The sequence below is a fragment of the Lactuca sativa genome, chromosome 2 (assembly GCF_002870075.4).
Source record: "Lactuca sativa cultivar Salinas chromosome 2, Lsat_Salinas_v11, whole genome shotgun sequence".
Classification (NCBI taxonomy): domain Eukaryota; kingdom Viridiplantae; phylum Streptophyta; class Magnoliopsida; order Asterales; family Asteraceae; genus Lactuca; species Lactuca sativa.
Window position 1 is genome coordinate 35,167,814 of NC_056624.2, and position 15,819 is coordinate 35,183,632.

Below are 15,819 nucleotides of genomic sequence, written 5' to 3' on the forward strand. Positions count from 1 at the left end.
AAAGGTAAACTCCAACTCTCGGATCACTTGACACAGGCTCCACCACCTATCATCATAGTACGTCATACTCATAAGTCCTTAACCTTATAAGGCACTCCACAACCCACTAGTCAACCCCTGGTCAAAGCCAAAGCCCTCAGTGAAGGTCAATAGTCCATGTTGACCTTAACTCGCCGAGTACCCTCGACTACTCACCGAGTTTCCTGAGTACATTCCAACTCGCCGAGTCATCGGAGTGACTCGTCGAGTTCCTTTGATTCTCGATCAAGCATTAAGGCCACCCGTCGAGTTCCTTCCTTGTAATTCGACGGATACACCTTCGTATACATCCAAAATAAAATTCATCCGACTCGCCGAGTTGTTCTTCAACTCGTCGAGTCTGATGGTGATCTTCATCGGACTCACCGAGTTGTTCATCCAACTTGTCGAGTTCACGACCATCTTCATGTGACTCGCCAAGTCAACCTTGCGACTCGCCGAGTCCATTCAGTCCTTTTACCACACAGACTTGTTTTGAGCCATGCAATGGTTACAACTCATAGATCCAAGCTTCTAGGGCATGCTTATCACGTAAAGTTGCAAACTTTACGTGCATGCATGGCTATAAAGGTTCCAAATGCCTATTTTAAGTTCTTAATGGAACTCCATGCTCAAGAAGGACCTTAATCACAACCAAGACTATGACTTTATGCTTCTAGAATTCAAGGAGGGTCCAGATCTGAAGTTACAACTTCAGATCTAGCCCATAGCTCATCATACCAACTTGAAAATCCATAAAAACCCTAGAAACTCAACAAAAGGGGAAAAAGGGAAGTAAGGATGGCACTTTGATACCTCCAAAGGATGCTAGCTGAGGTAAATCCTGCTTCCCACTCCTTCCTTTCTTCAATTTCCTTTGCACTCTTAGTTTTCTTCCTCCAATATTCTCTTTTCCAAGCTTCAACACCACACCAAGGCACACACACACGGATTAGGGTTTTAAGGGGCTCTCAAAGACTGTAAAGAGGACAAAGGAGGCTACGACTCCTTTAAATAGAGGTGCAAACCCTGGGATTTAAGGTTTCCACTGCCAGCTCCTACTCGCCGAGTCCCAACATGGACTCGTCGAGTAGGTCACTTAACACGCGATCTCACCCCGCTGCTACTCGACGAGTAGGTCAACCAACTCGTCGAGTAGAGCTTAAGCCAATAAATCTTATTTAAGCAATACTTGAGAATCGGGGCGTTACAACTCTCCCCCACTTGAACTAGACTTCGTCCTCGAAGTCCGCTAGAATAAACAATGTCGGGTAATGCTCGTGCATCTCCGCCTCCGGCTCCCATGTCCACTCAGATCCCTTCCGATGTTCCCACTGTACCTTTACTAAAGATATTTCCTTGTTCTGCAGAATCTTCTTCTTCCTTTCCAAAATAGCCACAGACCTCTCCACATAGTTTAGGCGCTCATCGACCTGAATGTCATCCAACGATACCACTGCCTCCTGATCAATAATGCATTTTTGCAATTGCGAAACATGAAATGTGTTGTAGATCCAGTTGATCTCCTCCGAAAGCTCTAGCCTATAAGCCACCCTGCCAACCCTGGCAACAATCCTGAACGGCCCAATGAAACGGGGACCCAATTTTACCCTCTTCCTGAAACAGATCACACCCTTTCAGGGTGAGACCTTCAGAAGAACCATGTCACCCACCTAAAATTCCAGCTTAGATCAGCGTCGGTCAGCATAACTTTTCTGCCGGTTCTGAGCGGTCTGTAGCCACTATCTAATCTGATGTGTCATCTCGGTAGTTTGCAGAACTACCTCTGTCCGACCCATCACTCTATGCCCAACCTCATCCCAGCATACTGGGGTCCTGCACTTCCGCCCATACAACAACTCGAAAGGTGGGCGCCGATATTGGAATGATAGCTATTGTTGTAGGCGAATTCTGCAAGCGGTAGCTGGGAATCCCAACTCCCACCGAAATCAATGATGCACGCCCTCAACATGTCCTCGAGGGTCTGAATGGACCGCTCACTCTGCCCATCAGTCTGCGGATGGAACGCCGTGCTAAAATGCAGTCTCGTACCCAATTCCTCGTGGAACTTTTGCCAAAAACGGGAAGTAAACCTGACATCTCGATCGGAAACGATAGAAACTGGAACCCCATGGCGAGAGACAATCTCTCTGACGTACAGGTCGGCCAACTTCTCTGCCGACGAACTCTCCCGTATAGCTAGGAAATGGGCACTCGTGGTCAATCGATCCACGATGACCCATATTGCATCGACCCCCCTTACCGTCTTCGTCAATTTCGTGATGAAATCCATTGCGATTCATTCCCATTTCCACATGGGAATCTCCAGAGGCTGCAGCTTACCATGCAGCCTCTGATGCTCGGCCTTGACCATCCTAGAGGTCAAGCACCTTTCAACAAACCAAGTGATATCTCGCTTCATGCCAGGCCACCAATAACTCGAACTCAAATCACGGTACATCTTGGTGGCTCCCGGGTGAATCGAAAAACAAAACTTATGAGCCTCCTCCATCACCGTCTTCCGGACCCCTCCAGACATCGGAACCCAAACCCGACCGTAACGGGTCAACAATCTGCGACTATCCTGAACAAACCGGGCGCTTTCGCCCTTAATCCTCTCTAACTTCCAGTTCTCTGGCCTCATGCCCTCAATCTGAGCATCTCTGATCAAATCCACCAGTGGGGAAGCCACTGCTATCCTCATACATCTGGCTGGGGTCGAGGACCCAGCTGACTTGCGGCTCAGAGCATCCGCAACTGCATTCGCTTTACCAGGATGGTATAGGATCTCGCAATCATAGTCCTTGATCACATCCAACCACCTGCTCTGCCTCATGTTCAGGTTCGGCTGATCCATGATGTGTCTCAAACTCTTGTGATCCGTGTATATAGTACAACGGATCTCGTACTAATAGTGCCTCCAAATCTTGAGAGCGAAGACCACCGCTCCCAGCTCAAGATCGTGTGTAGGGTATCTCGTCTCATGCGGCTTCAGCTATCGTGATGCATAGGCTACCACTCGTCCTCTCTGCATGAGGACTACCCCCAAGCCTGTGATGGATGCATCATAGAATACCACAAAATCCTCCACTCCCTCGGGGAGTGTTAACACCAGCGCCTTGCATAAACACTGCCGGAGGGTCTCAAACGTCCTCTGCTGCTCAGGGCCCCACCGAAAATCCACCATCTTCCTCATTAGACGAGTGAGGGGTACGACAATCTTGGAGAAATCACGAATGAATCTTCGATAATACCCTGCTAAACCCAAGAAACTCTTGATGTCTGAGGGAGATTTCGGAGTCTCCCACTGCATTACCGCCTCCACCTTGGTCGGATCGACCAAAATCCCCTCCTGGTTAACAAGATGTTCGAGGAACTGGACCTCTCGTAACCAAAACTGGCATTTCGAGAACTTGGCATATAGTCGTTCTCACCTCAGAACCTCTAGCAGCTCCCTAAGATGCTCCTCATGCTGCTCTTGAGTCTTGGAATACACCAAGATATCATCTATGAACACAATGACTGAGCGATCAAGCATCGGTCTGCAGACTCGGTTCATCAAATCCATGAACACTACTGGCGCGTTGGTGAGCCCAAACGGCATCACCATGAACTCGTAATGACCATAACGAGTCCAAAATGCAGTCTTCTCCAAGTCCTCCTCCCTCACCCTGACCTGGTGATATCCTGATCTCAAATCAATCTTGGAAAACCAAGATGCACCATGCAGTTGATCGAAAAGATTGTCTATCCTCAGGAGTGGATAACGGTTCTTAACCGTCAACTTGTTCAGCTCCCTATAGTCAATGCACATCCTGTGCGAGCCGTCCTTCTTCCTGACGAAAATAATCGGTGCTCCCCAGGGTGAACTACTCGGACGAATAAACTGCTTGCCCAGCAGCTCCTGCAACTGAGATGATAGCTCCTGCATCTCAGGCGGTGCCAGTCGGTATGGCGCCTTGGCGATAGGGGCCGCACCTGGCACTAAGTCGATCTTGAACTCAACCTGCCTCTCCGGAGGCACTCCGGGTAACTCCTCCGGAAACACATCAGCAAACTCCCTCACCATCGGGACCTCAGAAATTGAGAGTTGCTCTCTAACCCGCATATCTACTACATACGCCAAATAACTAGCACACCCGTGCTAAATATACTGTCGAGCCCTGGCTGCCGAACAAAAACCTGATCCCAACCTGGTGCCCTCACCATATACTACAAGTTCTCCCCCACTTGGGGTTCGAACCACCATCCGCTGTCCCTCACAGTCGATCATGGCGCTAAAACGGCTAAGCCAATCCATCCCTACAATCACACATACATCCCCCATGGGGATAGGAATCAAATCTATTGGGAAGGACACCCCGGAAATCTCTAACTCGCATCCCCGGTAGACCGAAGAAGCAGAAACCCCATGCTCGTTGGCGATCGAAACTCGCAACGGACACTCAAGATAATCTATCGGCACACTAAATCCTCTAGAGAAGGACTGAGATACAAACGACCGACTCACCCCCGAGTCAAATAATACCAAAGCGGGCAAAGAATTTACTAAAAATGTACCTAATCACAGGTACAATCAATAAGCATAACACAAATACAATAACTGAGACAGAGAATAGAAACGTACCAGCAACCACATCTGGTGTTGACTTGGCCTCCTCGGCCGTGATCTGGAAAGCGCGACCCTGGGCCTTCGGAGGCTCCACCTTAACTGGCCTCCCATCTCCGATCCTCACAGTAGCGGGCGTGGAGCACTGCGCCGACTTGGCGGCGAGCTGCGGGCAGTTGGTCTTCATATGACCAACCTGATGACAATGGTAACAAATCCTCATATCTGTGGGAGGGGCGGACTGACAGCAGTCCCTGGCATAGTGCCCCTCCTTGCCACATTTGTGGCACCCACCTCCTGCTCTACAAACTCCCGAATGAACCTTGCCACACTTTCCACAAGTGCGGCTCTGGTGACCCCCAGGTCGTGTATCAGCGGTCTTAGACCGCTTAGGCACGGGTTGAGACTGTGTCGGTGCCTGCCGCTGCTCCTTCAGCTGCAGATCCAGGAGGGTATCACATCGCTGTGTAGGCACAAACTGTTGAATATCAGTCTTGAGCATACTCAGATAACGAGTCATCTGAGATTGATCTGAAGCAAACTCCGGGCAAAACATAGCCCTCTCCGTGAACATACGGGTAATCTCCATCACAGACTCCCTATCCTGTCTCAACGTCAAAAACTCCTGCGCAAGCCTCTCCCGCTCAACGCATGGAACGTAGCGGGTGCAAAACATATATCTGAACTGCTCCCATGTAACAGCAGCCTGCTGATCATCAGTATATGACCCAGTTGTCAGCCTCCACCAGTCCTTTGCCCCAAGCCTCAGCAGGTTCAGGGCACACCTGACCTTTTGGTCGGCAGGACATGAACACGTGAAGAAACAACCCTCCACATCAGATAACCGCCTCATAGCCCTAATCGCATCCCGTGTACCGTCAAACGTCGGGGGCTTCGTATTATCGAAGTCCCGGTACTAGAAGGCCATGTCAGCTCCTCCTCCAACCCCTGCTGCAGTTACAGCCGAAGTGGCTGCGGCGGCAGCTGTCTCTGCTAGAGCTGCATATCGCTCATCAAAATACTCAACCATCGCGGTCTTAATCGACCCAAACATCTCTGGCAGCTGCGCTCGAAACGCAAGAGTAATCTCGTTGTGCATGATCTCCCAGATTCTAGCATCTAATTCCTCAGTCCCTATCTGAACCACAGGCTCAGGTGCTACCGGCACTTCCAACCCTCCGTCTCCCGACCCCGATCCTGATCCTGATCCCGAAGCAACACGTCTCGTCATCACCATACTTAAATATATATATATATATATATATATATATATATATATATATATATATATATACACACACACACACAAGTCATCAGATAAATAACGTAATGTCGGGAGACCAAAACCCAAGAACCCTAGGGGCTGTGGTTTCCTTGCTACGCGTATGGGTCCTGTGCTTTCAGTAGTACGGGCCCATACTACCTTCAACACCTACCCATATTTGTCTCAAGTATCGCCACAACATCTTAGCAATAACATCATCATAGGAAATACGCTCAACCCTCATTTCTAGGGGAATACCAAATATCTTGCATCTAGTCTCACCACTTATCACGACTCACACATCCATGAAACTTCCATCATCCCCTGCATCGCTAGTGCATGCTAGCTGCACATAACGCTAGACCCAATAGAGTTTTGAATATCCAATCCTACCCGAAGGCCGAATCAACATTCTCAGGCTATAAGGTCTTTATTATGCACAGCCGCGATACATACACTAAAGGTCTACAGTTATGATGTCAATTCCACATACAAGAAACCCTAGGCTAATAGGGATCATGCAATCAGGAAAATCTATCATGTGATTCCTGAAGATCCCTAGCCTAGCACTAGCATGATGTTCTAACATATCAGAATATCAAATAACTGCATTGTATTTTGGGGTTTACTTACAGGCTCCGACTGATCGTACCCTCTACATCCTCCATCCTTTATTTTGAAATCCATTTTAAAACTTATTTTCCGAAAATCTCCTTGATTTGAGACTGGATTCACACAAGTGTTCCTCCAATTCACTCAAACCAAGGCTACGATACCAACTTGTAACAACCATAAATTTTACGCCAAATTTAAACTTTTTAATTCATAAATAAAAACCAAATACCATGACCTCCTGAAGTACCTGAAACAGTAAACTGAAAACTGTAAGCCCGAGGGCTTAGTGAGCTACCCCCAAAATACCAATACCACGCTGACAATACCATATCAATAATAATCAATCAATCAACATGCATACTACGCCCAAAATACGAATACCACATGTAGCATACCATAACAATAACAACTAAAGGGCTGACCTTGGTGCCGTAGACCCTATCGATATAGTGAGGCTAAATCACCTTGCAGATGTCGACACGAAAGGTAAACTCCAACTCTCGGATCACTTGACATAGGCTCCACCACCTATCATCATAGTATGTCATACTCATAATTCCTTAACCTTATAAGGTACTCCACAACCCACTAGTCAACCCCTGGTCAAAGCCAAAGCCCTCAGTCAAGGTCAACAATCCATGTTGACCTTAACTCGCTGAGTACCCTCTGCTACTCGCCGAGTTCCCTGAAGTACATTCCAACTCACCGAGTCATCGGAGTGACTCGTCGAGTTCCTTTGATTCTCGATCAAGCTTTAAGGCCACCCGTCGAGTTCCTTCCTTGTAACTCGACGGATACACCTTCATATACATCCAAAAGAAAACTCATCCGACTCGCCGAGTTGTTCTTCAACTCATCGAGTCTGATGGCGATCTTCATCGGACTCGCCGAGTTGTTCATCCAACTCGTCGAGTTCATGGCCATCTTCATGTGACTCGCCGAGTCAACCTTGCGACTCGCCGAGTCCATTCAGTCCTTTTACCACACAGACTTCTTTTGAGCCATGCAACGGTTCCAACTCATAGATCCAAGCTTCTAGGGCATGCTTATCACGTAAAGTTGCAAACTTTACGTGCATGCATGGCTATAAAGGCTCCAAATGCCTATTTTAAGTTCTTAATGGAACTTCATGCTCAAGAGGGACCTTAATCACAACAAAGACTTTGACTTTATGCTTCTAGAATCCAAGGAGGGTCCAGATCTGAAGTTACAACTTTAGATCTAGCCCATAGCTCATCATACCAACTTGAAAATCCATAAAAACCCTAGAAACTCAACAAAAGGGGAAAAATGGAAGTAAGGATGGCACTTTAGTACCTCCAAAGGATGCTAGCTGAGGTAAATCCTGCTTCCCACTCCTTCCTTTCTTCAACTTCCTTTGCACTCTTAGTTTTCTTCCTCCAAGATTCTCTTTTCCAAGCTTCAACACCACACCAAGGCACACACACACGGATTAGGGTTTTAAGGGGCTCTCAAAGACTGTAAAGAGGCCAAAGGAGGCTAAGGCTCCTTTAAATAAAGGTGCAAACCCCGGGATTTAGGGTTTCCACTGCCAGCTCCTACTCGCCGAGTCCTAACATGGACTTGTCGAGTAGGTCACTTAACACGCGATCTCACCCTGCTGCTACTCGACGAGTAGGTCAACCAACTCGTCGAGTAGAGCTTAAGCCAATAAATATTATTTAAGCAATACCTGAGAATCGGGGAGTTACACCCAGCGTACTCCCAAGACCACCTTTTCACTCCAATAAGCACTTAATCGGTTGAGACCTCAAGATAAAATCTTAGATCTGATCTTAGGGGAACTTATCACGTTAAGTTGGCATCTTTAGACTCATGCATGGGTTAAAGGGACTCAAAAGCTCAAAATAAGCTTAATAATGGTCTTAATGCTTGCATGGACCAATATCTTCCACAAAGTTGACATTTTTCTGAACATAGGGACTAAATAGAGTCAAGATCTTGATGGGTTATGAGCACTACAACATTCCTATGGTGTACATGCAACCCTAATGCTTTGGATCTAGGTTTTTCTCAAGTTATACATGTAATTCTAATCATCCAAAGCATGAACCTTAACTAGCATAAGCATTTTGAGATTTGTAACATAAAACAAAGTTCGATGAATACCTTTTCCTTGTAGCTTGTAGATCTTGACCTTCAAGAGCTTAGTGCCTCAATTGTTGCACCTCTAAAGAGTCACAAACACCAAGTAGCAATTGGAAGAATATAAGAGAGGTGGGAAGGCTCTAAAATTGGATAGGGTTTCCTCTAAGGATGTAGTGGCCGATTTTAGGCACCCCATGGGTTCCTTATATAGGTGAGCTACTAGGGTTTCAAGTAAAACCCTAATCTGATTGCTTAAGCCTTAAGCAGTCCAGTAGATCCTTCCAAAAGGCCTCCTTAGACTAAATCTATGTGGGCTACACATAGAATTTCATCCATCCCTTCTAAGGGATCCATAAGCCCAACTTGCAACTATCATATAATTGCAATATCGGTCCCCGTAATTTAATTAGTCTCTTTTGATCACCAAATTAATTTCTAATCAATACTAATTAAATAATATGATTTCTCAATTAATATATTATTCTTATAATATATTATTAAATCACAATTAACCTCTTTCTTCATAATTCATTCTATCAAATTGCTATGGTGAAGGAAACCTAAAAGGACTATGCTACTATCGGTTTATGCTACTATCGGTTCAAGTACATCCCAATTATAGTTATGGGCTTAGACACCTAATCTAAAAGATCTAGCATCCATAGCTTCTAGAGTAGATCAAAAGCCCACCTTTAACTCAAAAGTCTCCAAAATTGCACAAAATACACCATAACTAGATCTAACAACAAAGACCATCAAGGTGAGAGCTTTTTACCTAAAAATTCTCGCAAATGAGAAGAACATCATGGATCTACATGCTCAAGCTATCCCCTCAAGTTCTCCTCTTCTTATTCTTCTTCACAAACCACCAACAAATACTATTTCAAGCTCAAAACACACCAAATCACTCTAGGGTTTCGATTTCAGGGTAAAGGGAGATGGAGGCTGGTCTAAAATGTATAGGAGATGATATAATGATGCTTAAATAGGGTGCAAAACCTAAAAATTAAGGTTTTTAGCTGGCTGGAGTACGCCCCGCGTACTCCTAGTACGCCTAGCGTACTCCATAAAGTGCATGCGATCCTTTTTGCATAGTACGCCCTGTGTACAAGGCTTAGCCTTTCAAACCACCAACTTCTGGAGGCCACAACTTCTTCATTCTAAGTCCGATTTCGGTGATCCTTATATCTACAGAAAGGTAACAAGAAGCTTTACACTTATATCAACTCATCCTTGCCTTAAAACTTCCCGAACTAAAATACAAAATTCATAAAAAGCCCGAACTGACACTTTAACGATATACCCCTTAGTACCAAAACACAAACTGAACTCCCAGATCATCTAAATTACATTACCCACACCCAAATGAGTCTAAATATTTCTTTCCCAAAGGCCCTAAGCCTTACGATAACCGATCTTCGGGTCACAACCCTGAATTAGAAAATGATTCAAAACAGGGTGTTACAATATCTCAACATAATTTTCTTTTAAATAAAATTGTTCTAACTAATCCTTTTAATAAAGATTTATTTTTTGAGGGGTGCTAAAATGTGTTGTTATTGCAAACTTAACAATTTTGTGAAAGTGCAGGGTCTAAAAGGTAAATTATTTAAGTTTGTTTTTCTTTATATTTTGTTCTTGGTAGTTTGTGTAATTGTGCAGATTTTCTTGGGTTGCAGGGTCCTTTGCTAAATCTTTATCGGGTTAATGTGCAGATCTTTTTGCCCCGGTTTGACCCGAATACTTAAGTTAGAGTTGTTGATTTGTTCGTCATAATTTCCAGATAAAAAATACACACACACACACACTACACATAGTATTCTCTCATCTGTTCTCTCTAGAAAGCTAGACTTTCTAATTAGGGTTTCATTTTTATTCTTTATTATTGTTTGTAATATGTTGAATAGTTGTCTTAGAACATATTATGAGAGTTAAGAGTGATTTTAGTGAGGTTTAAGTTGTATGTACATGAAAGCCAACTGGTTCAGTGAATAAATGAACTGTTGATGTTGTTATTCGTGTGTTTTCTCAAGAGTTTTTACATTTACTTATTATATCTTAAATGTCTAACCCGAGTTTGCGAGCGTTACAGAACTGGAACCAATTTTCTGAAGCCGATGATGTACCACTACTGCACCCTACGATATATGTCCACCTGACATTACGGTATGTGTGGTAACACCAAATTGACTTGCATCTCTGGTGCATAAATGCATCACTGTGGGATACAAAAGCCTCGTGCGTTCTCTCTTCCAAGCTAATCAATGTATTTTTTTTAATAAAAAAAGTACAAGGAAGCCAAACAAGAAGTATTTTTATTAATTTTAAAATGTAATAGATGACAATTTCATTCTAGTGAGAGGAGTAAGAGAAAAATAACATGTTGACGTGATAGTGAAAAAGTGAGAGGTAGTGAGAGTATACACCCATCAACCTTATATAAGTCCGGTTCCCGGTTCCACAAATAATAAAATTCGGGTTATCAGGTTTTGAGGTTTTCTTGATCCGGATTTATTTGGGACAGACGTGGACCCATTTACATTCCTACTTTGTCTTAAGCATATGGGATAACGTTAGTTAAGGATATTATCATTTGATAAAACTACAAAATTGGTCCCTATGGCTTCTCATTTTATGTGGTTAATGTCCAAACCTTTGAAAAGTTGTAGGTTTGGTCATTTTCAACAAGTTTTGTTGTGGTTTTGGTCCGTCTTCCGTTAACTTTGACATCATGGTTGTTAGCTTTTTTAAAATGACTATTTTACCACACAGATTATTTCTGTAACCAAACTACATTTTACCACACACATTATTTCTGTAACCAAACTACAAGGACCATTTCTACATATATCCTTTTTATTTTTATTGAATTATTATTGATTAATAAATGTTATTTTTAATATATACTATTTGTATATTAATAAATATTGTTTAATTAGATTATTAATTTCTTTTAATTAAAATTTTTAATTTCTTTGTTATCGAATATTTTAATTAGATTATTATATATGAATAAATGTTGTTTTTAATATATAATATTTATATATTATTAAATATTATTATATTAGATTGTTAATTTATTTCAGTTAATTTTGTTAATTGGAGTAATTCTTTTTATTGGATTATTATATATATATATATATATATATATATATATATATATATATATATATATATATATATATTAATAAATATTATTTTTAATTTATAATATTTATATCCTAATGAATATAACATTATTAGATTATTAATTTCTTTTAGTTAATATTTTTAACTCTTTTTTTTGGATTATTTCTTTTTTTATTGAAATATTATTTTTAATTTTTTATTTTTTATGTAACATCCCGACTCCCAGGTATAAATTTAAATTGTTTTATATTCATTTTGACAGGGCAACTTGACGAGTTGGAGGCCCCAACTCGTCGAGTAGAAATCGAGATGGCCGTGTGGATTTTAGAATCAACTCGACGTGTTGGAGGACCCCAACTCGACGAGTTGGAGCTGAGTGTGAAAACCCTAATTTTCAGGGTTTGCACCATATTTAAAGGACCTTAAGTCCTTTATCCCACCTCCCTCATCACCTTATCACCCTAAGACAAACCCTAATTGAGCCATTTTCCATTGTTAGAGTGTGTGAGGCTAAGAGTGTGTGTTTGGTGCATTCTTTGAAGAAACTTGAAGAGTAAAAGGCTTGGAACAAGGACTCTTAGTCTTGCTTAAAAGCGTCTGAATGAGTGATTGGGGTGAAGGAACTCGATGAGATGGTTAGGGTTTTCCCCGATATTCTGGATGCTATGCAAACTCGATGAGTTGGTGAGACAAATCGGTGAGTTGAGTTGAATTTTCCCTATTTTTCTGAGAACAGAAGAAACTCGATGAGTTGCATAGATGCACTCGACGAGTTGGGTCAACATGGATTGTTGACCTGAGTGTTGACTTCCATTGACTTTTAGGGTTCGGTCAAGTTGTGGACTTTGGAGACCATGAAGGGGTAAATGGTCTTTCACCCTTTCCGAGAATTGGTCAAGGAGTTAGCTTAACATCTTTGGAGTTGTTATTATAAATTGTAAATTAGAGGTGATTATGATATATTTAGGTGGAGTCTAGACTGATCATTGAGTACGAGACATACTTGCTTTACTTATGAGGTGAGTCTTCTCATTATACTTACCTGAGTGGTAATTATTGTGTGACCAGAGGGTCTTATCTGAGTTATTGACCAGAGGGTCTTATGTGCTTATACTGAGCTATGTGATATTATGCATTCTGTCTTTGTGATTTATGCTATATATTATTATGTGCCTTATTGAGTTAGGACCAGAGGGTCCAAACCGAGTTGTGAGACCGAAGGGTCCTTATCGAGTATAGCCATGAGAGGCCAATTATTTGTGTGTCGTATTTTGGGAAACTCACTAAGCTTTATGCTTACAATGTTGTGTGAAATGTGTTTCAGGTACCTATCGCGGGAAGGTGCCGACATGATTGTATACACCAGCTAGTTGATTGTGTTTTTGAGGATTCTGGGATATTGTCAAACAATTTATTGTTTTGTGTTTGGAATAATTTACAAATTGGGTTTGAGAAATATTAAACTGTGTTTTTGTGTGGATTTAAAAATTAAAATTTTATTTGAAAATTTAGAGTGTTACAAGTTAGTATTAGATACTTGGTTTGAGGGATCCGGATGTATTCTCGGGTATGTCTGGACTTAAACTGAGGATTTGAGGAATTTTTTTTAAAAATGAAATGATTTTCTAAACGAGCAAAAGTTTTTAAGAGAAAATGAGATGAAGCAGTGTGTACAATCAGTCAGAACCCAAATGGTGATTTTCCTAAAATACCCTAACTTGTTTATATTACGAGATAAAATACTTATGAGATACTAGAACTGCATGCTAGATGGCAGGCTAGGTATTTCAGGTATTTAGAGCTACAGTTGCTTGATTCATGATGCCTTAGCCTAGGAGGATGTAATTGATTGACATTATATGCTATTTTCTATGTGTGTGTGTGTGCTGAGTAGGGGTACATGGCAGGAATATTTGAGAGATAGTTTTGAGGCAAGAGTAATCTAGGAGAGATACATGGATGTTCACTGAAAAATCTACTGAGAGAGTAGTTTGATATCCGTGAGGGATAGAGTACTTGTGAATTAGGTATTGGATTAGTGTCTAAGTCCATAACTATATTTGGTGTGTACTTGACCCGACTCGGCATGGTCCATTTGGGTTGCATGGCATCGGAACATTTGGATAGACCGTTTGTGAGGAAAGGACATGTGTGACATATTAATATATTATAAGTTCTAGTATATTAATATGAAATCATGTTATTTAATTAGTATTGATCAAGAATAAATTTGGACTTAATTTAGTGATCAAAAAGAGACTAATTAAATATATGTGGATTGATTATGTAAATCATTCATTCTTATATATGTGGGCTTATGATCTATGATTCCTTATGTTGGGTTCAACCCATGTGGTGACCCATGGATACTCCATGGAGGTTAAAACCCATGGAGCATAAGGAATGGGTAAAGTCATGGGTTACATGGTGTAACCCTAACGTGCACACTATATAAGGACCCCTTTGGCTCAAGAAATTGGCACTAGTGATACATATATGAGGGCTAGCCGATTTGAGCATGAAGTGTCTTCTTCTCATGGTTATTCCAAGTATTGATGATGTTGTGTGAACCATTTGAGGTGTCACACTTGGGGCACTTGGCTCTCAAGCTTCATGGAGTCAAGCTACATCAACAAGGTATGTATTCTATCTATTTTTATTACCCAAGTATCAAAGATTTTATTCTAGTTAGGGTAATACCTTGGAATATTCATATTTGCATGTATAATAGAGAAAACATAGATCCAATGTATTTAGGGTTGCATGTACACCATAAGAGTGTTAGAATGCTCGTATACACAAAAGTGGTATGAGAGAATAGGCTTGTTTTCAATTATACTTGATGCAAAGTGCTGGGCACTGGACTTGCCAAGTCCACTGATGGACTCGCCGAGTCCATGAAGAAACTCACCCTACTCGTCGAGTAGGTTCATACACTCGACGAGTAGGACCCCTAGACAGCATATTTTCGACTTTTAAGGCTGGAATTGGACTAGAATCATTACCCTAAGCTGTTTTTGAACCTATAAACCTATTTTTGATGTGGTAATGTTCATTCTAATCCAATTTCAAAGATAATTTTCAATAGATTCTTGTTTGTATTAGTTTAAGGATTAGGCTAATTACATGAAAAACTTTGATTTGAATTATATTGTTCTTATGAGTTGCTTAGATTAATAGAAAAGTTATGTGAAATTGTTGTTTTCAATCCAAATTAATCTAAGAGTTGATTCTAAAATATGTTTTTGTAACTTGTCCTCAAGTTATATGAAAAGTCACATTTAAGATTCATAAAACTCATAAATATTTCCATAGGTTATGAATAAAGAAAAGTCACATTCTTTTAATAGTTTAAAGTCTTCCATAACTTGTCCTCAAGTTATGGAACTTGAAGAGTTTTTGGATTAAAACTACTTTAAACACATAAGTTATGGAATTGAATAGTTTTGAATAGTTTCAAAACTTTCCCTCAAGTTTTGGAATTTGAAAAGTTTTCTCTTATGAATACTTTCATTCCAAGTTAAGCCCTTAGAATTTTAAAAGTTAAAATTCAACCTTTATACTTTATAATATTATAAGTTAATATATATATATATATATATATATATATATATATATATATATATATATATATATATGTATAAGAGCAAGTCGTCTTACCATTAGTAGGCCTCATTCACGAAGTCGATCTATAAGGGGGTATAAGGTTACTACCTATAAAATGGCAGTTTAATGGGTGTCCACTCTCACCCAGCGCTTCCTTGACTGGCGAAGGGTCGTTAGCCGAACAGGTAGGACAAGGACTATAATTCTCCCTTCATTAAAAGTATTAATGATAAATATAAAGTAACTAAAATGTTTTATAATTCCCAATCTTAGTTACTTTAGGAAAATGTGAATAAGGTGCTAATCATGAAATTACACTTTGCACTATGCTTAAGTCGGTTAGTGGAGTGTGTGTGGTTAACCGGCACACTAGCTTGATTTAACAAGGTAGTCAAAGGGGAACTTAATATTTATCATAGTATCGGTGGAGCGCATGTGGTTAACTGGCACATTGATTAAGGGGTAAATA